This window comes from Procambarus clarkii, chromosome 14 (assembly GCF_040958095.1).
Source record: "Procambarus clarkii isolate CNS0578487 chromosome 14, FALCON_Pclarkii_2.0, whole genome shotgun sequence".
Lineage (NCBI taxonomy): Eukaryota > Metazoa > Arthropoda > Malacostraca > Decapoda > Cambaridae > Procambarus > Procambarus clarkii.
Genome location: NC_091163.1, coordinates 45,412,678 through 45,435,322, shown reverse-complemented (window position 1 = coordinate 45,435,322; position 22,645 = coordinate 45,412,678).

Genomic DNA, 22,645 nt, shown 5'->3' with positions numbered 1-22,645 from the left:
GTGTGTGGTGGTTGTGTGTGTGTGGTGGTTGTGTGTGTGGTGGTTATGTGTGTGTGTGGTGGTTATGTGTGTGTGCGGTGGTTTTGTGTGGTGGTGTGTGTGTGTAGTGGTGTGTGTGTGTGTGTGTGGTGGTTGTGAGTGTGGTGGTTGTGTGTGTAGTGGTTGTGTGTGTGTGTAGTTGTTGTATGTGTGTGTGTGGTGGTTGTGTGTGTGTGTGTGTGTGGTGGTTATGTGTGTGTGTGTGTGGTGGTTGTGTGTGTGTGTGTGTGTGTGTGTGTGTGTGTGTGTGTGTGTGTGTGTGTGTGGGTGTTGTGTGTGTGGTGGTTGTGTGTGTGTGTGTGAGTGTTGTGTGTGTGGTGGTTGTGTGTGTGTGTGTGTGTGTGTGTGTGTGTGGGTTGTGTGTAGTGGTTGTGTGTGTGGTGGTTGTGTGTGTGTGTGGTGGTTGTGTGTGTGGTGGTTGTGTGTGTGTGGTGGTTGTGTGAGTGTTGTGGTTGTGTGTGTGTGTGTGTGTGTGGTGGTTGTGTGTGTGTGTGTGTGTGTGGTGGTTATGTGTGTGTGTGTGTGTGTGGTGGTTGTGTGTGTGTGTGTGTGGTGGTTGTGTGTGTGTGTGTGTGTGGTGGTTATGTGTGTGTGTGTGGTGGTTGTGTGTGGTGGCTGTGTGTGTGGTGGTTGTGTGTGTGTGTGGTGGTTGTGTGTGTGTGTGGTGGTTGTGTGTGTGTGTGGTGGTTGTGTGTGGTGGCTGTGTGTGTGGTGGTTGTGTGTGTGGTGGTTGTGTGTGTGTGTGGTGGTTGTGTGTGGTGGTGTGTGTGTGTGGTGGTGTGTGAGTGTGGTGGTTGTGTGTGTGGTGGTTGTGTGTGTGGTGGTTGTGTGTGTGGTGGTTGTGTGTGTGGTGGCTGTGTGTGTGGTGGTTGTGTGTGGTGGTTGTTTGTGTGGTGGTTGTGTGTGTGGTGGTTGTGTGTGTGGTGGTTGTGAGTGTGGTGGCTGTGTGTGTGGTGGTTGTGTGTGTGATGGTTGTGTGTGTGGTGGTTGTGTGTGTGGTGGTTGTGTGTGTGGTGGTTGTGTGTGTGGTGGCTGTGTGTGTGGTGGCTGTGTGTGTGGTGGTTGTGTGTGTGATGGTTGTGTGTGTGGTGGTTGTGTGTGTGATGGTTGTGTGTGTGGTGGCTGTGTGTGTGGTGGTTGTGTGTGTGTGTGGTGGTTGTGTGTGTGGTGGTGTGTGAGTGTGGTGGTTGTGTGTGGTGGTTGTGTGTGTGTTGGTTGTGTGTATGGTGGTTGTGTGTCTCTGTGGTGGTTGTGTGTGTGGTGGTTGTGTGTGTGTGTGGTGGTTGTGTGTGTGTGTAGTGGTTGTGTGTGTGGTGGTTGTGTGTGTGTTGGTTGTGTGTGTGTTGGTTGTGTGTATGGTGGTTGTTTGTGTGGTGGTTGTGTGTGTGGTGGTTGTGTGTGTGTGGTGGTTGTGTGTGGTGGTTGTGTGTGTGTTGGTTGTGTGTGTGTTGGTTGTGTGTGTGTATGGTGGTTGTGTGTGTGGTGGTTGTGTGTGGTGGTTGTGTGTGTGGTGGTTGTGTGTGTGGTAGTTGTGTGTGTGGTGGTTGTGTGTGTGGTGGTTGTGTGTGTGGTGGTTGTGTGTGTGTGTGGTGGTTGTGTGTGTGTGTGGTGGTTGTGTGTGTGGTGGTTGTGTGTGTGGTGGTTGTGTGTGTGGTGGTTGTGTGTGTGTGTGGTGGCTGTGTGTGTGGTGGTTGTGTGTGTGGTGGTTGTGTGTGTTTGTGGTGGTTGTGTGTGGTGGTGTGTGTGTGTGGTGGTGTGTGAGTGTGGTGGTTGTGTGTGTGGTGGTTGTGTGTGTGTGTGGTGGTTGTGTGTGTGTGGTGGTTGTGTGTGTGGTGGTTATGTGTGTGTGTGGTGGTTGTGTGTGTGCGGTGGTTTTGTGTGGTGGTGTGTGTGTGTAGTGGTGTGTGTGTGTGTGTGGTGGTTGTGTGTGTAGTGGTTGTGTGTGTGTGTAGTTGTTGTATGTGTGTGTGGTGGTTGTGTGTGTTGTGGTTGTGTTTGTGTGTGGTGGTTGTGTGTGTGGTGGTTGTGTGTGTGTGTGTGTGTGTGTGTGTGTGTGTGTGTGTGTGTGTGTGTGTGTGGGTGTTGTGTGTGTGGTGGTTGTGTGTGTGTGTGTGTGTGTGTGTGGGTGTTGTGTGTGTGGGTGTTGTGTGTGTGGTGGTTGTGTGTGTGTGTGTGGGTGTTGTGTGTGTGGGTGTTGTGTGTGTGGTGGTTGTGTGTGTGTGTGTGTGTGTGTGGGTTGTGTGTAGTGGTTGTGTGTGTGGTGGTTGTGTGTGTGTGGTGGTTGTGTGTGTGGTGGTTGTGTGTGTGTGGTGGTTGTGTGTGTGTGGTGGTTGTGTGAGTGTTGTGGTTGTGTGAGTGTGGTGGTTGTGTGTGTGTGTCGTGGTTGTGTGTGTGTGTGTGGTGGTTGTGTGTGTGTGTGTGGTGGTTGTGTGTGTGTGTGTGGTGGTTGTGTGTGTGTGTGGTGGTTGTGTGTGTGTGTGTGTGGTGGTTATGTGTGTGTGTGTGTGGTGGTTGTGTGTGTGTGTGTGTGGTGATTATGTGTGTGTGTGTGTGGTGGTTGTGTGTGTGTGTGTGTGGTGGTTATGTGTGTGTGTGTGTGGTGGTTGTGTGTGTGTGTGGTGGTTGTGTGTGTGTGTGGTGGTTGTGTGTGTGTGTGGTGGTTGTGTGTGTGTGGTGATTGTGTGTGTGGTTGTGTGTGTGTGTGTGGTGGTTGTGTGTGTGTGTGTGGTGGTTGTGTGTGTGGTGGTGGTGGTGTGTGGTGGTTGTGTGTGTGTGTGGTGGTTGTGTGTGTGGTGGTTGTGTGTGGTGGTTCTGTGTGTGGTGGTTGTGAGTGTGGTGGTTGTGTGTGTGTGTGTTGGTTGTTTATGTGTGTGGTGGTTGTGTGTGGTGGTTGTGTGTGTAGTGGTTGTGTGTGGTGGTTGTGAGTGTGGTGGTTGTGAGTGTGTTGGTTGTGAGTGTGGTGGTTGTGTGAGTGTGGTGGTTGTGTGTGTGGTGATTGTGTGTGTGTTGGTTGTGTGTGTGGTGGTTGTGTGTGTGGTGATTGTGTGTGTGGTGGTTGTGTGAGTGTGGTGGTTGTGTGTGTGTGTGGTGGTTGTGTGAGTGTGGTGGTTGTGTGAGTGTGGTGGTTGTGAGTGTGGTGGTTGTGTGTGTGTGTGGTGGTTGTGAGAGTGTGGTGGTTGTGTGTGTGTTGGTTGTGTGTGTGGTGGTTTTGTGTGTGGTGGTTTTGTGTGTGTGGTGGTTGTGTGTGTGTGGTGGTTGTGTGAGTGTGGTGGTTGTGAGTGTGGTGGTTGTGTGTGTGTGTGGTTGTGTGTGTGGTGGTTGTGTGTGTGGTGGTGGTTGTGTGTGTGTTGGTTGTGTGTATGGTGGTTGTGAGTGTGGTGGTTGTGTGTGTGGTAGTTGTGTGTGTGGTGGTTGTGTGTGTGGTGGTTGTGTGTGTGTGGTGGTTGTGTGTGTGTGGTGGTTGTGTGTGTGTTGGTTGTGTGTATGGTGGTTGTGAGTGTGGTGGTTGTGTGTGTGTGGTGGTTGTGTGTGGTGGTTGTGTGTATGGTGGTTGTGAGTGTGGTGGTTGTGTGTGTGGTAGTTGTGTGTGTGGTGGTTGTGTGTGTGGTGGTTGTGTGTGTGGTGGTTGTGTGTGTCTTGGTTGTGAGTTTTGTGGTTGTGTGTGTGGTGGTTGTGTGTGTGGTGGTTGTGAATGTGGTGGTTGTGTGTGTGGTAGTTGTGTGTGTGTGTGTGGTGGTTGTGTGTGTGTGGTGGTTGTGTGTGTGGTGGTTATGTGTGTGTGTGGTGGTTGTGTGTGTGGTGGTTGTGTGTGTGTGGTGGTTGTGTGAGTGTGGTGGTTGTGTGAGTGTGGTGGTTGTGTGTGTGTGTGGTGGTTGTGTGAGTGTGGTGGTTGTCTGTGGTGGTTGTGTGTGTGTATGTGTGTGTTGGTTGTGTGTGTGTATGTGTGTGGTGGTTGTGTGTGTGTATGTGTGGTGGTTGTCTGTGTGTGTGTGTGTGTGTGGTGGTTGTGCGTGTTTGGTGGTTGTGTGTGTGTGTGGTTGTTGTGTGTGTGATGGTTGTGTGTGTGGTGGTTGTGTGTGTGGTGGTTGTGTGTGTGTGTGGTGGTTGTGTGTGTGGTGGTTGTGTGTGGTGGGTGTGGTGATTGTGAGTGTGGTGGTTGAGTGTGGTGGTTGTGGGTGTGGTGGTTGTGAGTGTGGTGGTTGTGAATGTGGTGGTTGTGAGTGTGGTGGTTGTGAGTGTGGTAGTTGTGTGTGTGTGTGGTGGTTGTGTGTGTGTGGTGGTTGTGAGTGTGGTGGTTGTGTGTGTGGTAGTTGTGTGTGTGGTGGTTGTGAGTGTGGTGGTTGTGAGTGTGTGTGTGTGTGGTGGTTGTGTGTGTGTGTGTGTGGTGGTTGTGTGTGTGTGGTGGTTGTGTGTGTGTGGTAGTTGTGTGTGTGGTGGTTGTGAGTGTGGTGGTTGTGTGTGTGTGTGGTGGTTGTGTGTGTGTGGTGGTTGTGTATGTGATGGTTATGTGTGTGTGGTGGTTTTGAGTGTGGTGGTTGTGTATGTGGTGGTTGTGAGTGTGGTGGTTGTGTGTGTGGTAGTTGTGTGTGTGGTGGTTGTGAGTGTGGTGGTTGTGTGTGTGTGTGGTGGTTGTGTGTGTGTGGTGGTTGTGTATGTGATGGTTATGTGTGTGTGGTGGTTTTGAGTGTGGTGGTTGTGTATGTGGTGGTTGTGAGTGTGGTGGTTGTGTGTGTGGTAGTTGTGTGTGTGGTGGTTGTGTGTGTGGTGGTTGTGAGTGTGGTGGTTGTGTGTGTGTGTGTGGTGGTTGTGTGTGTGGTGGTTGTGTGTGTGGTGGTTGTGAGTGTGGTGGTTATGAGTGTGGTGGTTGTGTGAGTGTGGTGGTTGTGTGTGTGGTGGTTGTGTGTGTGTGGTGGTTGTGAGTGTGATGGTTGTGACTGTGGTGGTTTTGAGTATTGGGATTGTGTGTGTTGTGGTTGTGCGTGTAGTGGTTGTGAGTGTAGTGGTTATGAGTGTGGTGGTTGTGTATGTGGTGGTTGTGAGTGTGGTGGTTGTGAGTGTGTGGTGGTTGTGTGTGTGAGTGTAGTGATTGTGAGTGTGTTGGTTTTGAGTGTTGTGGTTGTGTGTCGTGGTTGTGAGTATGGTGGTTGTGAGTGGTGGTTGTGAGTGGTGGTTGTGAGTGTGGTGGTAGTGTGTGGTGGTGGTTGTAAATGTGGTGGTTGTGGTGTGGTGGTTGTGTGTATGGTAGTGGTGTGTGTGGTGGTTGTGAGTGTGGTGGTTGTGAGTGTTTGGTGGTTGTGAGTATGTGTGTGGTGGTTGTGAGTGTGTGGTGGTTGTGTGTGTGGTGGTTGTGAGTGTTTGGTGGTTGTGAGTGTGTGTGGTTGTTGTGTGTGTGTGGTGGTTGTGAGTGTGGTGGTTGTGAGTGTGGTGGTTGTGAGTGTGGTGGTTGTGAGTGTGGTGGTTGTGAGTGTGGTGGTTGTGTGTGTGGTGGTTGTGAGTCAGGTGGTTGTGAGTGTTTGGTGGTTGTGAGTGTGTGTGGTGGTTGTGTGTGTGTGGTGGTTGTGAGTGTGGAGGTTGTGTGTGTGGTGGTTGTGAGTGTGGTGATTGTGTGTGTGGTGGTTGTGAGTGTGGAGGTTGTATGTGTGGTGGTGTGTGTGTGTGGTGGTTGTGAGTGTGGAGGTTGTGTGTGTGGTGGTTGTGAGTGTGGTGGTGGTGTGTGTGGTGGTTGTGAGTGTGGTGGTTGTGAGTGTGGTGGTTGTGAGTGTTTGGTGGTTGTGAGTATGTGTGTGGTGGTTGTGAGTGTGTGGTGGTTGTGTGTGTGGTGGTTGTGAGTGTTTGGTGGTTGTGAGTGTGTGTGGTGGTTGTGTGTGTGTGGTGGTTGTGTGTGTGTGGTGGTTGTGAGTGTGGTGGTTGTGAGTGTGGTGGTTGTGAGTGTGGTGGTTGTGAGTGTGGTGGTTGTGTGTGTGGTGGTTGTGAGTGAGGTGGTTGTGAGTGTTTGGTGGTTGTGAGTGTGTGTGTGGTGCTTGTGTGTGTGTGGTGGTTGTGTGTGTGGTGGTTGTGAGTGTGGTGGTTGTGTGTGTGGTGGTTGTGAGTGTGGTGGGGGTGTGTGGTGGTTGTGAGTGTGGAGGTTGTGTGTGTGGTGGTTGTGAGTGTGGTGGTTGTGTGTGTGGTGGTTGTGAGTGTGGAGGTTGTGTGTGTGGTGGTGTGTGTGTGTGGTGGTTGTGAGTGTGGTGGTGGTGTGTGTGGTGGTTGTGAGTGTGGTGGTTGTGAGTGTGGTGGTTGTGTGTGTGGTGGTGGTGAATGTGGTCGTTGTGAGTGTGGTGGTTGTGTCTGTGGTGGTTATGTGTGTGTGTGATGGTTTTGTGTGTGGTGGTTGTGAGTGTGGTGGTGGTGAATGTGGTGGTTGTGAGTGTGGTGGGTGTGTGTGTGTGTGTGGTGGTTGTGTGTGTGTGTGATGGTTTTGTGTGTGGTGGTTGTGTGTGTGTGGTGGTTGTGTGTGTGGTGGTTGTGAGTGTGGTGGTTGTGTGTGTGGTGGTTATGAGTGTGGTGGTTGTGTGTGTGGTGGTTGTGTGTGTGTGTGTGGTGGTTGTGAGTGTCGTGGTTGTGTGTGTGTGTGTGATGGTTGTGTGTGGTGGTTGAGTTTGTGGTGGTTGTGTGTGTGTGGTGGTTGTGTGTAGTGGTTGTGTGTGTGGTGGTTGTGAGTGTGGTGGTTGTGTGTGGTGGTTGTGAGTGTCGTGGTTGTGTGTGTGTATGTTGGTGGTGTGTGTGTGGTGGTGGAGTTTGTGGTGGTTGTGTGTGTGGTGGTTGTGTGTAGTGGTTGTGTGTGTGGTGGTTGTGTGTGTGGTGGTTGTGAGTGTGGTGGTTGTGAGTGTGGTGGTTGTGTGTGTGGTGGTTGTGGTGTGGTGGTTGTGAGTGTGATGGATGTGATTGTGGTGATTTTGAGTATTGGGATTGTGTGTGTTGTGGTTGTGCGTGTAGTGGTTGTGAGTGTAGTGGTTATGAGTGTGGTGGTTGTGTATGTGGTGGTTGTGAGTGTGGTGGTTGTGTGTGTGCTGGTTGTGAGTGTGGTGGTTGTGATTGTGGTGATTTTGAGTATTGGGATTGTGTGTATTGTTGTGCGTGTAGTGGTTGTGAGTGTAGTGGTTGTGAGTGTAGTGGTTATGAGTGTGGTGGTTGTGTGTGGTGGTGGTTGTGAGTGTGGTGGTTGTGTGTGTGGTGGTTGTGGTGTGGTGGTTGTGTGTAGTGGTGGTGTGTGTGGTAGTGGTGTGTGTGGTGGTTGTTTGTGTGGTGGTGGTGTGTATGGTGGTGGTGTGTGTGGTGGTTGTGCGTGTGGTCGTTGTGCGTGTGGTGGTTGTGCATGTGGTGGTTGTGTGTGGTGGATGTGTGTGTGGTGGTTGTGCGTGTGGTCGTTGTGCGTGTGGTGGTTGTGTGTGGTGGTTGTGTGTGTAGTGGTTGTGTGTGGTGGTTGTGCGTGTGGTGATTGTGCGTGTGGTGGTTGTGTGTGGTGGTTGTGTGTGGTGGTTTTGAGTATGGTGGTTGTGTGTGTGGTGGTAGTGTGTGTGTGTGGTGGTTGTGTGTGTGTGGTGGTTGTGTGTGGTGGTGTGTGTGTGTGGTGGTTGTGAGTGTGGTGGTTGTGTGTGTGGTGGTTGTGTGTGTGGTGGTTGTGTGTGTGTGTGTGTGTGTGTGGTTGTGTGTGTGTGTGGTGGTTGTGTGTGTGTGGTGGTTGTGTGTGTGTGGTGGTTATGTGTGTGTGTGGTGGTTGTGTGTGGTGGTGTGTGTGTGTGGTGGTTGTGAGTGTGGTGGTTGTGTGTGTAGTGGTTGTGCGTGTGTGTAGTTGTTGTGTGTGTGTGTGTGTGGTGGTTGTGTGTGTGGTGGTTGTGTGTGTGGTGGTTGTGTTTGTGTGTGGTGGTTGTGTGTGTGTGTGTGTGTGTGTGTGTGGTGGTTTGTGTGTGTGTGTGGTGGTTTGTGTGTGTGTGTGTTGGTTGTGTGTGGTGGTTGTGTGTGTGGTGGTTGTGTGTGTGTGGTGGTTGTGTGAGTGTTGTGGTTGTGTGAGGGTGGTGGTTGTGTGTGTGTGGTGGTTGTGTGTATGTGTGGTGGTTGTGTGTGTGTGTGTGTGTGGTGGTTGTGTGTGTGTGTGTGTGGTGGTTGTGTGTGTGTGTGAGGTGGTTGTGTGTGTGTGTGTGTGTGTGGAGGTTGTGTGTGTGGTGGTTGTGTGTGTGGTGGTTGTGTGTGGTGGTTGTGTGTGTGTGTGTGTAGTGGTTGTGTGTGGGGTGGTTGTGTGTGTGTGTGTGGTGGTTGTGTGTGTGTGTGGTGGTTGTGTGTGTGTGTGTGTGGTGGTTGTGTGTGTGTGTGTGTGGTGATTGTGTGTGTGGTTGTGTGTGTGTGTGTGTGGTGGTTGTGTGTGTGTGTGGTGGTTGTGTGTGTGTGTGGTGGTTGTGTGTGTGTGTGGCGGTTGTGTGTTTGGTGGTTGTCTGTGTGGTGGTTGTGTGTGGTGGTTGTGGGTATGGTGGTTGTGAGTGTGGTGGTTGTGAGTGTGGTGGTTGTGTGTGTGTGTGGTGGTTGTGTGTGTGTGGTGGTTGTGTGTGGTGGTTGTGTGTGTGGTGGTTGTGTGTATGGTGGTTGTGAGTGTGGTGGTTGTGAGTGTGGTGGTTGTGTGAGTGTGGTGGTTGTGTGTGTGTGGTGGTTGTGTGTGTGTGGTGGTTGTGTGTATAGTGGTTGTGAGTGTGGTGGTTGTGTGTGGTGATTGTGTGTGTGGTGGTTGTGTGTGTGTGTGGTCGTTGTGTGAGTGTGGTGGTTGTGTGTATAGTGGTTGTGAGTGTGGTGGTTGTGAGTGTGGTGGTTGTGTGTGTGTGGTGATTGTGTGTGTGGTGGTTGTGTGTGAGTGTGGTGGTTGTGTGAGTGTGGTGGTTGTGTGTGTGGTGGTTGTGTGTGTGGTGGTTGTGTGTGTGGTGGTTGTGTGTGTGTTGGTTGAGTGTGTGGTGGTTGTGTGTGTGGTGGTTGTGTGTGGTGGTTGTGTGTGTGGTGGTTGTGTGTGTGTTGGTTGTGTGTGTGTTGGTTGTGAGTGTGGTGATTGTGTGTGTGGTGGTTGTGTGTGTGGTGGTTGTGCGTGTGTTGGTTGTGAGTGTGGTGGTTGTGTGTGTGGTGGTTGTGTGTGTGGTGGTTGTGAGTGTGGTGGTTGTGTGTGTGGTGGTTGTGTGTGTGGTGGTTGTGTGTGTGTTGGTTGTGTGTGTGTTGGTTGTGAGTGTGGTGGTTGTGTGTGTGGTGGTTGTGAGTGTGGTGGTTGTGTGTGTGGTGGTTGTGTGTGTGTTGGTTGTGTGTGTGGTGGTTGTGTGTGTGTGGTGATTGTGTGTCTGTTGGTTGTGTGTGTGGTGGTTGTGTGTGTGGTGAAAATGAATTTTGAAATGGATATGATACCAACATCAAATCACATATCAGACGTCGCCCTATCCCCACTAGATTTTGAAGAAGCCATAAACAGTATGCCTATGCACTCTGCACCAGACCCGGATTCTTGGAACTCCATATTCATCAAGAACTGTAAAAAACCACTATCGCAGGCCCTTCACATTCTGTGGAGACAAAGCCTAGATACTGGCGTTATCCCTGACATACTAAAAACAGCAGAGATAGCACCACTCCATAAAGGAGGAAATAAGGCAGAGGCAAAAAATTACAGACCGATAGCACTAACATCGCACATCATAAAATTTTTTGAGAGAGTGCTAAGAAGTAAGATCACAAAATACATGGAATCACAGCATCTCCATAACCCCGGACAACATGGTTTCAGAACAGGGCGCTCTTGCCTGTCGCAGTTGCTGGACCACTATGATATGGCATTAGATGCTATGGAAGACAAACAAAACGCTGATGTAATTTACACAGATTTCGCAAAAGCTTTTGATAAATGTGACCATGGTGTTATTGCACATAAAATGCGTTCAAAAGGAATTACCGGGAAAATAGGCAGATGGATCTACAATTTCCTGACTGACAGAACCCAATGTGTAATAGTCAACAAAATAAAATCCAGCCCATCAACCGTGAAGAGCTCAGTCCCCCATGGTACTGTGCTTGCTCCAGTACTTTTTCTCATCCTCATATCGGACATAGACCAGAACACAACCTATAGCACTGTATCATCCTTTGCAGATGACACTAGGATTTTCATGAGAGTTGGCAACATAGAGGACACGGTAAACCTCCAATCAGATGTAGATCAGGTCTTTCTATGGGCTACAGAAAATAATATGGTATTCAACGAGGATAAGTTTCAGCTCATGCGCTACGGAAAAATTGAAAATATAAAAACAGAAACCACGTACAAAACGCAGGCAAATCATAACATAGAACGAAAAGGCAATGTAAAGGACCTGGGTGTACTCATGTCGGAAGACCTTACCTTTAAAGAACACAATAAAGTAGCCGTCACAACTGCAAGAAAAATGACAGGTTGGATAACAAGAACTTTTCACACTAGAGATGCTATACCGATGATGATACTTTTCAAAACGCTTGTGCTATCTAGAGTGGAGTACTGCTGCACAATGACAGCCCCTTTCAAAGCTGGAGAAATTGCTGACCTAGAGAGCGTGCAGAGATCCTTTACTGCTAGAATCCACTCAGTAAAACATCTAAATTACTGGGACCGACTAAAGAGCCTAAATCTGTACTCCCTTGAGCGCAGGCGGGAGAGATACATAATAATTTACACGTGGAAAATAATTGAGGGGCTGGTCACAAACCTGCACACAGAAATAACACCACATGAGACCAGAAGACATGGCAGGATGTGCAGAATACCCCCGTTGAAAAGCAGAGGTGCAACAGGTACTCTGAGAGAGAACTCTATCAACATCAGAGGCCCGAGACTGTTCAACACGCTTCCACTACACATAAGGGGCTTAACTGGCAAACCCCTCACAGTGTTCAAGAGAGAACTGGATAAGCACCTCCAAAGGATACCTGATCAACCAGGCTGTGACTCATACGTCAGGCTGCGAGCAGCCGCGTCTAACAGCCTGGTTGATCAGTCCAGCAACCAGGAGGCCTGGTCGACGACCGGGCCGCGGGGACACTAAGCCCCGGAAGCACCTCAAGGTAGCCTCAAGGTGGTGGTTGTGTGTGTGTGTGGTGGTTGTGTGTGTGGTGGTTGTGTGTGTGGTGGTTGTGTGTGTGTTGGTTGTGTGTGTGGTGGTTGTGTGTGTGGTGGTTGTGTGTGGTGGTTGTGTGTGTTGGTTGTGTGTGTGGTGATTGTGTGTCTGTTGGTTGTGTGTGTGGTGGTTGTGTGTGTGGTGGTTGTGTGTGTGGTGGTTGTGTGTGTGGTGGTTGTGTGTGTGTGGTGGTTGTGAGTGTGGTGGTTGTGTGTGTGGTGGTTGTGTGTGTGGTGGTTGTGTGTGTGGTGGTTGTGTGTGTGGTGGTTGTGTGTGTGTGGTGGTTGTGAGTGTGGTGGTTGTGTGTGTGGTGGTTGTGTGTGTGGTGGTTGTGTGTGTGGTGGTTGTGAGTGTGGTGGTTGTGAGTGTGGTGGTTGTGTGTGTGGTGGTTGTGTGTGTGGTGGTTGTGAGTGTGGTGGTTGTGTGTGTGGTGGTTGTGAGTGTGGTGGTTGTGTGTGTGGTGGTTGTGTGTGTGGTGGTTGTGTGTGTGGTGGTTGTGTGTGTGATGGTTGTGTGTGTGGTGGTTGTGTGTGTGGTGGTTGTGTGTGTGGTGGTTGTGAGTGTGGTGGTTGTGAGTGTGGTGGTTGTGTGTGTGGTGGTTGTGTGTGTGGTGGTTGTGTGTGTGGTGGTTGTGTGTGTGGTGGTTGTGTGTGTGGTGGTTGTGTGTGTGGTGGTTGTGTGTGTGGTGGTTGTGTGTGTGGTGGTTGTGAGTGTGGTGGTTGTGTGTGTGGTGGTTGTGTGTCTGGTGGTTGTGTGTGTGGTGGTTGTGGGAACCGACCTGTGAGATTTATATTTATTTAATTTATATGAATATATATAGAATTTATATTTACGTTAATTTGTATACTTCGATAGCAATTTGTATGATGTTAAGTGGACTGTATTTCTGCAATAATCTCATAATCTCACAAATCGATCCTCTACACATTAGGGGGGGTTTATATTTATATATATGCAGCCAATCAAACTACAGTATTAACTACATACATTGAAGAGGTTCCTTATCTTATAGTACAGCAGGTTAGTCCACCAGGTATAACTAGGGTGTAGACACCAAATTATCCTCTTTGAGGTAGCTTCCATCACCCAGTAACTGGTGCACAAAGTCTTCCTCGTCTTGACCTGTCAAAAAGGCGCTAACTGTGAAGCCAGGTTCTATATATGACAAGCTATATCAGAGAAAACACTATACATGGAACAATAAAGACCTGGCTTAATTACCTTTAGTTTGAGGCTATGTCGTGCTCTAACGGGTTCACCCTATATAATGACATTTATGGCCATAAATGAAAGATAATGGGTTTCGGAAAGAACACTTAACTTGATTTGTAGACAGCGTGTTGATAATGGTACACTTCTGGTTTCCACAACACTACGTCCAAGTAAATTAACAGGAGCCGAATTTGCTCCCGTGTGAGCCTCTGGTCTAGTCTCAACAATGGCTGCGTCTAACACTCCATACTATTGACGCCTGGCCGACATTGTCCAGATATGATAGGAGCCGAATTTGCTCCACGCGTCTCGGATGTGACACAACAATGGCTGCCCCTCCTTCCTCACTGACGCCTGGCTGACATTGTCCAGATTTCAGAAAGTGATAGAAGGGTCACATTTACTCTACTTTAATATTGATAATTAAGTTAATTTATATAAGATGTTTTTATGATGGTAAAGTCCAAAGACTAATGTATTTAAGAATAATTCCCACCATAATAGGTGGTGAATTATAATAGTATGTGGTGATGATATCCCGTTTTCTTTAGACGGTAATTCCACTACAAGTTACGTTTTCTATGGGTAACTTGTTTATACAACACAGCTATTATCTGTATGATATATTAAATGGTGTCGGATTTTCCGACAGTGGTTGTGTGTGTGTGGTGGTTGTGTGAGTGGTGGTTGTGTGTGTGTGGTGGTTGTGTGTGTGTTGGTTGTGTGTGTGTGGTGGTTGTGTGTGGTGGTTGTGTGTGTGTGTGGTGGTTGTGTGAGTGTGGTGGTTGTGTGAGTGTGGTGGTTGTGAGTGTGGTGGTTGTGAGTGTGGTGCTTGTGTGTGTGGTGGTTGTGTGTGTGTGTGGTGGTTGTGTGTGAGTGTGGTGGTTGTGTGAGTGTGGTGGTTGTGTGTGTGGTGGTTGTGTGAGTGTGGTGGTTGTGTGTGTGTGTAGTGGTTTTGTGTGTGTGGTGGTTTTGTGTGTGTGGTGGTTGTGTGTGTGTGGTGGTTGTGTGTGGTGGTTGTGTATGGTGGTTGTGTGTGTGGTGGTTGTGTGTGTGGTGGTTGTGTGTGTGTGGTGGTTGTGTGTGTGTTGGTTGTGTGTGTGTGGTGGTTGTGTGTGTGGTGGTTGTGTGGTGGTTGTGTGTGTGTTGGTTGTGTGTATGGTGGTTGTGAGTGTGGTGGTTGTGTGTGATGGTTGTGTGTGAGGTGGTTGTGTGTGTGGGGTGGTTGTGTGTGTGTTGGTTGTGTGTGTGTGTTGGTTGTGTGTGTGTGGTGGTTGTGTGTGGTGGTTGTGTGTGTGGTGGTTGTGTGTGGTGGTTGTGTGTGTGTTGGTTGTGTGTGTGGTGGTTGTGTGTGTGTGGTGGTTGTGTGTGTGTGGTGGTTGTGTGTATGGTGGTTTTGAGTGTGGTGGTAGTGTGTGTGGTGGTTGTGTGTGTGGTGGTGGTTGTGTATGTGGTGGTTGTGTGTGGTGGTTGTGTGTGTGTTGGTTGTGTGTGTGGTGGTTGTGTGTGTGTGGTGGTTGTGTGTGGTGGTTGTGTGTGTGTTGGTTGTGTGTGTGGTGGTTGTGTGTGTGTTGGTTGTGTGTGTGGTGGTTGTGTGTGTGGTGGTTGTGTGTGTGTGGTGGTTGTGTGTGGTGGTTGTGTGTGTGTTGGTTGTGTGTATGGTGGTTGTGAGTGTGGTGGTTGTGTGTGTGGTGGTTGTGTGTGTGTGTGGTGGTTGTGTGTGTTTGGTGCTTGTGTGTGTGGTGGTTATGTGTGTGTGTGGTGGTTGTGTGTGTGGTGGTTGTGTGTGTGTGGTGGTTGTGTGAGTGTGGTGGTTGTGTGAGTGTGGTGGTTGTGTGAGTGTGGTGGTTGTGTGTGTGGTGGTTGTGTGTGTGTGGTGGTTGTGTGTGTGTGGTGGTTGTGTGTGTGTGTGGTGGTTGTGTGAGTGTGGTGGTTGTGTGAGTGTGTGGTTGTCTGTGGTGGTTGTGTGTGTGTGTGGTGGTTATATGTGTGTTTGGTGGTTGTGTGTGTATGTGTGTGGTGGTTATGTGTGTGTGTGGTGGTTGTGTGTGTGATGGTTGTGTGTGTGGTGGTTGTGTGTGTGGTGGTTGTGTGTGTGTGGTGGTTGAGTGTGTGTTGGTTGTGTGTGTGGTGATTATGTGTGTGGTGGTTGTGTGTGTGGTGGATGTGCGTGTGTGATGGTTGTGTGTGTGGTGGTTGTGTGTGTGGTGGTTGTGTGTGTGTGTGGTGGTTGTGTGTGTGGTGGTGGTGGGTGTAGTGATTGTGAGTGTGGTGGTTGAGTGTGGTGGTTGTGGGTGTGGTGGTTGTGAGTGTGGTGGTTGTGAGTGTGGTGGTTGTGAGTGTGTGGTGGTTGTGTGTGAGTGTGGTGGTTGTGTGTGTGTGGTGGTTTTGTGTGTGTGTGGTGGTTGTGTGTGTGTGGTGGTTGTGAGTGTGGTGGTTGTGTGTGTGGTAGTTGTGTGTGTGGTGGTTGTGAGTGTGGTGGTTGTGTGTGTGTGTGTGTGTGTGTGGTGGTTGTGTGTGTGTGTGTGTGTGGTGGTTGTGAGTGTGGTGGTTGTGTGTGTGTGGTAGTTGTGTGTGTGGTGGTTGTGTGTGTGTGGTGGTTGTGAGTGTGGTGGTTGTGTGAGTGTGGTGGTTGTGTGTGTGGTGGTTGTGAGTGTGGTGGTTGTGATTGTGGTGGTTATGAGTGTGGTGGTTGTGAGTGTGGTGGTTGTGTGTGTGCTGGTTGTGAGTGTGGTGGTTGTGTGTGTGCTGGTTGTGAGAGTGGTGGTTGTGTGTGTGCTGGTTGTGAGTGTGATGGTTGTGTGTGTGGTGGTTGTGATTGTGGCGGTTTTGAGTGTGGTGGTTGTGAGTGTGGTGGTTATGAGTGTGGTGGTTGTGTGTGTAGTGGTTGTGTGTGTGTGTGTGTGGTGGTTGTGTGTGTGTGTGTGTGGTGGTTGTGTGTGTGTGGTGGTTGTGTGTGTGTGTGTGGTGGTTGTGTGTGTGTGTGTGTGGTGGTTGTGAGTGTGATGGTTGTGAGTGTAGTGGTTGTGAGTGTGGTGGTTGTGAGTGTGGTGGTTGTGAGTGTGGTGGTTATGAGTGTGGTGGTTGTGAGTGTGGTGGTTGTGAGTGTGTGTGGTGGTGTGTGTAGTGGTGGTGTGTGTGGTGGTGGTGTGTGTGGTGGTGGTGTGTATGGTGGTTGTGTGTGTGGTGGTTGTGCGTGTGGTGGTTGTGTGTGGTGGTTGTGTGTAGTGGTTGTGTGTGTGGTGGTTGTGTGTGTGGTGGTTGTGTGTGTGTGTAGTGGTTGTGTGTGTGTAGTGGTTGTGTGTGGTGGTTGTGTGTGGTAGTGGTGTGTGTGGTGGTTGTGCGTGTGGTGGTTGTGCGTGTGGTGGTTGTGTGTGGTGGTTGTGTGTGTTGTGGTTGTGCGTGTGGTGGTTGTGTGTGGTGGTTGTGTGTGGTGGTTTTGAGTATGGTGGTTGTGTGTGTGGTGGTTGTGCGTGTGGTGGTTGTGTGTGGTGGTTGTGTGTGTGGTGGTTGTGTGTGGTGGTTGTGTGTGTGGTGGTTGTGTGTGTGGTGGTTGTGTGTGTGGTGGTTGTGTGTGTGGTGGTTGTGTGTGTGTGGTGGTTGTGTGTGTGGTGGTTGTGTGTGTGGTGGTTGTGTGTGTGGTGGTTGTGTGTGTGGTGGTTGTGTGTGTGGTGGTGGTTGTGTGTGGTGGTTGTGTGGTGGTTGTGTATGTGTGGTGGTTGTGTGTGTGGTGGTTGTGTGGTGGTTGTGTGTGTGTGGTGGTTGTGAGTGTGGTGGTTGTGTGTGTGGTGGTTGTGAGTGTGGTGGTTGTGATTGTGGTGGTTATGAGTGTGGTGGTTGTGAGTGTGGTGGTTGTGTGTGTGCTGGTTGTGAGTGTGGTGGTTGTGTGTGTGGTGGTTGTGAGTGTGGTGGTTGTGTGTGATGGTTGTGTGTGTGGTGGTTGTGTGTGTGGGGTGGTTGTGTGTGTGTTGGTTGTGTGTGTGTGGTGGTTGTGTGTGGTGGTTGTGTGTGTGGTGGTTGTGTGTGTTGGTTGTGTGTGTGTTGGTTGTGTGTGTGGTGGTTGTGTGTGTGTGGTGGTTGTGTGTGTGTGGTGGTTGTGTGTGTGGTGGTTGTGTGTATGGTGGTTTTGAGTGTGGTGGTAGTGTGTGTGGTGGTTGTGTGTGTGGTGGTGGTTGTGTATGTGGTGGTTGTGTGTGGTGGTTGTGTGTGTGTTGGTTGTGTGTGTGGTGGTTGTGTGTGTGTGGTGGTTGTGTGTGGTGGTTGTGTGTGGTGGTTGTGTGTGTGTTGGTTGTGTGTATGGTGGTTGTGTGTGTGGCGGTTGTGTGTGTATGGTGGTTGTGAGTGTGGTGGTTGTGTGTGTGGTGGTTGTGTGTGTGGTGGTTGTGTGTGTGTGTGGTGGTTGTGTGTTTGGTGCTTGTGTGTGTGGTGGTATGTGTGTGTGTGGTGGTTGTGTGTGTGGTGGTTGTGTGTGTGGTGGTTGTGTGTGTGTGGTGGTTGTGTGAGTGTGGTGGTTGTGTGAGTGTGGTGGTTGTGTGAGTGTGGTGGTTGTGTGTGTGTGGTGGTTGTGTGTGTGTGGTGGTTGTGTGTGTGTGGTGGTTGTGTGTGTGTGTGGTGGTTGTGTGAGTGTGGTGGTTGTGTGAGTGTGTGGTTGTCTGTGGTGGTTGTGTGTGTGTGTGGTGGTTATATGTGTGTTTGGTGGTTGTGTGTGTATGTGTGTGGTGGTTATGTGTGTGTGTGGTGGTTGTGTGTGTGATGATTGTGTGTGTGGTGGTTGTGTGTGTGGTGGTTGTGTGTGTGGTGGTTGTGTGTGTGGTGGATGTGCGTGTGTGATGGTTGTGTGTGTGGTGGTTGTGTGTGTGGTGGTTGTGTGTGTGTGTGGTGGTTGTGTGTGTGGTGGTGGTGGGTGTAGTGATTGTGAGTGTGGTGGTTGAGTGTGGTGGTTGTGGGTGTGGTGGTTGTGGGTGTGGTGGTTGTGAGTGTGGTGGTTGTGAGTGTGTGGTGGTTGTGTGTGGTGGTTGTGTGTGTGTGTGGTGGTTGTGTGTGTGTGTGGTGGTTGTGTGTGTGTGGTGGTTGTGAGTGTGGTGGTTGTGTGTGTGGTAGTTGTGTGTGTGGTGGTTGTGTGTGTGTGGTGGTTGTGTGTGTGTGGTGGTTGTGAGTGTGGTGGTTGTGTGTGTGTGGTGGTTGTGAGTGTGGTGGTTGTGTGTGTGTGGTGGTTGTGAGTGTGGTGGTTGTGTGTGTGGTGGTTGTGAGTGTGGTGGTTGTGATTGTGGTGGTTATGAGTGTGGTGGTTGTGAGTGTGGTGGTTGTGTGTGTGCTGGTTGTGAGTGTGGTGGTTGTGTGTGTGGTGGTTGTGAGTGTGGTGGTTGTGTGTGTGGTGGTTGTGAGTGTGATGGTTGTGTGTGTGGTGGTTGTGATTGTGGTGGTTTGAGTGTGGTGGTTGTGAGTGTGGTGGTTATGAGTGTGGTGGTTGTGTGTGTGGTGGTTGTGTGTGTGGTGGTTGTGTGTGTGTGTGTGTGGTGGTTGTGTGTGTGTGTGTGTGGTGGTTGTGTGTGTGTGTGTGTGGTGGTTGTGTGTGTGTGTGGTGGTTGTGTGTGTGTGTGTGTGGTGGTTGTGAGTGTGATGGTTGTGAGTGTAGTGGTTGTGAGTGTGGTGGTTGTGAGTGTGGTGGTTGTGAGTGTGGTGGTTATGAGTGTGGTGGTTGTGAGTGTGGTGGTTGTGAGTGTGTGTGGTGGTGTGTGTAGTGGTGGTGTGTGTGGTGGTTGTGTGTGTGGTGGTGGTGTGTATGGTGGTTGTGTGTGTGGTGGTTGTGCGTGTGGTGGTTGTGTGTGGTGGTTGTGTGTAGTGGTTGTGTGTGTGTGGTGGTTGTGTGTGTGGTGGTTGTGCGTGTGTGGTGGTTGTGTGTGTGTGGTGGTTGTGTGTGGTGGTTGTGTGTGTGGTGGTTGTGCGTGTGGTGGTTGTGAGTGTGGTGGTGGTGTGTGTGGTGGTTGTGTGCGTGGTGGTTGTGAGTGTGGTGGTTGTGTGTGGTGGTGGTTGTGAGTGTGGTGGTTGTGTGTGGTGGTGTTTGTGAGTGTGGTGGTTGTGTGTGGTGGTTGTGTGTAGTGGTTGTGTGTGTGGTGGTTGTGTGTGTGGTGGTTGTGCGTGTGGTGGTTGTGCGTGTGGTGGTTGTGTGTGTGTGGTGGTTGTGTGTGGTGGTTGTGTGTGGTAGTGGTGTGTGTGGTGGTTGTGCGTGTGGTGGTTGTGCGTGTGGTGGTTGTGTGTGGTGGTTGTGTGTGTGGTGGTTGTGCGTGTGGTGGTTGTGCGTGTGGTGGTTGTGTGTGGTGGTTGTGTGTGGTGGTTTTGAGTATGGTGGTTGTGTGTGTGGTGGTTGTGCGTGTGGTGGTTGTGTGTGGTGGTTGTGTGTGTGGTGGTTGTGTGTGGTGGTTGTGTGTGTGGTGGTTGTGTGTGGTGGTGGTTGTGTGTGGTGGTTGTGTGTGTGTGGTGGTTGTGTGTGTGGTGGTTGTGTGTGTGGTGGTTGTGTGTGTGTGGTGGTTGTGTGTGTGGTGGTTGTGTGGTGGTTGTGTGTGTGTGGTGGTTGTGTGTGGTGGTTGTGTGTGTGGTGGTTGTGCGTGTGGTGGTTGTGCGTGTGGTGGTGGTTGTGAGTGTGGTGGTTGTGTGTGTGGTGGTTGTGAGTGTGGTGGTTGTGAGTGTGGTGGTTGTGTGTGTGGTGGTTGTGTGTACTCACCTAGTTGTACTCACCTAGTTGTGCTTGCGGGGGTTGAGCTCTGGCTCTTTGGTCCCGCCTCTCAACCGTCAATCAACAGGTGTACAGGTTCCTGAGCCTATTGGGCTCTATCATATCTACACTTGAAGCTCTGTATGGAGTCAGCCTCCACCACATTTCTTCCTAATGCATTCCATTTGTCAACCAATCCGACACTAAAAAAGTTCTTTCTAATATCTCTGTGGCTCATTTGGGCACTCAGTTTCCACCTGTGTCCCCTAGTGCGTGTGCCCCTTGTGTTAAATAGCCTATCTTTTTCAACCCTGTCGATTCCCTTGAGAATCTTGAATGTGGTGATCATGTCCCCCCTAACTCTTCTGTCTTCCAACGAAGTGAGGTTCAATTCCCGTAGTCTCTCCTCGTAGCTCATACCTCTCAGCTCGTGTACTAGTCTGGTGGCAAACCTTTGAATCTTTTCCAGTTTAGTCTTATGCTTGACTAGATATGGACTCCATGCTGGAGCCGCATACTCCAGGATTGGTCTGACATATGTGGTATATAATGTTCTGAAAGATTCCTTACACAAGTTTCTAAAGGCCGTTCTTATGTTAGCCAACCTGGCATATGCTGCTGATGTTATCCTCTTGATATGAGCTTCAGGGGACAGGTCTGGCGTGATATCAACCCCCAGGTCTTTCTCTCTCTCTGACTCTTGAAGTATTTCATCTCCCAAGTGATACCTTGTATCTGGTCTCTTGCTTGGGTTAAACTCTAACATCCATTTGTTCGACCATTCCTGCAGCTTGTCCAGGTCTTCTTGAAGCCTCAAGCTGTCCTCCTCTGTCTTAATCCTTCTCATAATTTTGGCGTCGTCAGCAAACATTGAGAGGAATGAGTCTATACCCTCTGGGAGATCATTTACGTATATCAGAAACAGGATAGGTCCAAGCACAGAGCCCTGTGGTACTCCACTGGTGACTTCACGCCATTCTGAGGTCTCACCCCTCACTATAACTCTCTGCTTCCTATTGCTTAGGTACTTCCTTATCCACTGGAGCGCCCTACCAATTACTCCTGCCTGTTTCTCCAGCTTATGCATCAACCTTTTATGGGGTACTGTGTCAAAGGCTTTCCGACAGTCCAAAAAAATGCAGTCCGCCCATCCTTCTCTTTCTTGCTTAATCTTTGTCACCTGATCATAGAATTCTATCAAGCCTGTAAGGCAAGATTTACCTTCCCTGAACCCATGTTGATGGGTTGTCACGAAGTCTCTTCTCTCCAGATGTGTTACTAGGTTTTTTCTCACAATCTTCTCCATCACCTTGCATGGTATACAAGTTAAGGACACTGGCCTGTAGTTCAGTGCCTCTTGTCTGTCACCCTTTTTAAATATTGGTACTACATTAGCAGTCTTCCATACTTCTGGTAGGTCTCCCGATTCCAGTGACCTACTATACACTATGGAGAGTGGCAAGCTAAGTGCTCCTGCACACTCTTTCAATACCCATGGTGAGATTCCATCCGGCCCAACAGCTTTTCTCACATCCAGCTCCAATAGGTGCTTCTTGACCTCATCTCTTGTAATTTCGAACCTTTCCAAGGTCACCTGGTTTGCTGCCACGTCTCCTAGCACCGTGACTTCTCCCTGTTCTATTGTAAAGACCTCCTGGAACCTTTTGTTGAGTTCTTCACACACCTCTTTGTCATTCTCTGTGTACCTGTCCTCGCCCACCCTAAGTTTCATCACCTGTTCCTTCACTGTTGTCTTCCTCCTGATGTGACTGTGTAGTAGCTTTGGTTCGGTCTTGGCTTTATTAGCTATATCATTTTCATACCTTTTCTCAGCTGCTCTTCTCACACTAACATACTCGTTCCTGGTTCTCTGGTATCTCTCTCTACTTTCTGGTGTTCTGTTATTACGGAAGTTCCTCCATGCCCTTTTGTTCAGCTCCTTTGCTTTCATACATTCCCTATTAAACCACGGATTCTTCCTTTGCTTCTCTGTTTTTTCCTGTTGGGCTGGGACAAACCTGCTTACAGCCTCCTGACATTTTTGGGTGACATAGTCCATCATGTCTTGTATGGACTTGGTTCCGAGTTCTGTGTCCCAATGTATATCCCATAGGAATTTATTCATCTCCTCATAGTTTCCCTTTCGGTACGCCAGCCCTTTGTTTCCCAGTTCTTTTTTGGGGGTGATAATTCCTAGCTCAACCAGGTACTCAAAGCTCAATACACTATGATCACTCATTCCCAAGGGGGCTTCCAACTTAACTTCCCTTATATCCGACTCATTTAGGGTAAATATCAGATCAAGCAAGGCTGGTTCATCCCCTCCTCTCATTCTTGTCGGTCCCTTGACGTGTTGACTTAGAAAGTTTCTTGTTGCCACATCCAGCAGCTTAGCTCTCCATGTGTCTGGGCCTCCATGTGGGTCTCTGTTCCCCCAATCTATCTTTCCATGGTTGAAGTCTCCCATGATTAGTAGCCTGGATCCGTTCCTGCTAGCCACAGAAGCTGCTCTCTCTATTATATTGATGGTGGCCAAGTTGTTTCTATCATATTCCTGTCTGGGTCTTCTGACATTCGGTGAGGGGTTATATATGACTACTACTATAATTTTCTGTCCTCCAGTTGCTATGGTGCCTGATATGTAGTCACTGAAACCTTCACAGTTCTGAATTACCATCTCTTCGAAACTCCAACCTTCTCTTAGTAGCAAAGCTACACCACCTCCTCCTCTCCCTTCTCTCTCTTTCCTCACTACATAGTAGCAATGTGGAAACACTGCGTTTGTTATGGTGTTTGTTAGCTTTGTTTCTGTGAGTGCTATTATGTCTGGGTTTTCTTCTAGTGCCCATTCTCCGAGTTCACTTGTTTTATTAGTAATTCCATCTATGTTAGTGTTAGCCTTGAAGCTCACTTTCTTCAGTTCATTTTCTTGTCCCTTTCTTGGCGAGCATTCTGCTGGTGTGGGAAGCTTTTCAGTGGGTGAGATGATCTGTGAGGTGGTTTGCAGGGTTTCAGGGGAGTTTGGGGTGAGGGGTGGGGTTTCATGGAAGGGGGGACAGGTAGGGTGTGGGTTAAGGAGATAGGGGGGACATGGAGGATACGGGGTGAGGGGGGAGGAGGGATAGGGAGGGTATGGGATGAAGGGGAAGAGGGTGTGTGTGGTAGTGGTGTGTGTGGTGGTTGTGAGTGTGATGGTTGTGAGTGTGGTGGTGGTGTGTGTGGTGGTGGTGTGTGTGGTGGTGGTGTGTGTGGTGGTGGTGGTGTGTGTGGTGGTGTGTGTGATGGTTGTGTGTGTGGTGGTTGTGAGTGTGGTGGTTGTGAGTGTGTGGTGGTTGTGTGTGTGTGGTGGTTGTGAGTGTGGTGGTTGTGTGTGTGGTGGTTTTGTGTGTGGTGGATGTGTGTGTGGTGGTTGTGAGTGTGGTGGTGGTGTGTAGTGGTTGTGTGAGTGTGGTGGTTGTGTGTGTGGTGGTTGTGTGTGTGGAGGTTGTGTGTGTGGTGGTTGTGTGTGTGGTGGTTGTGTGTGCGGTGGTGG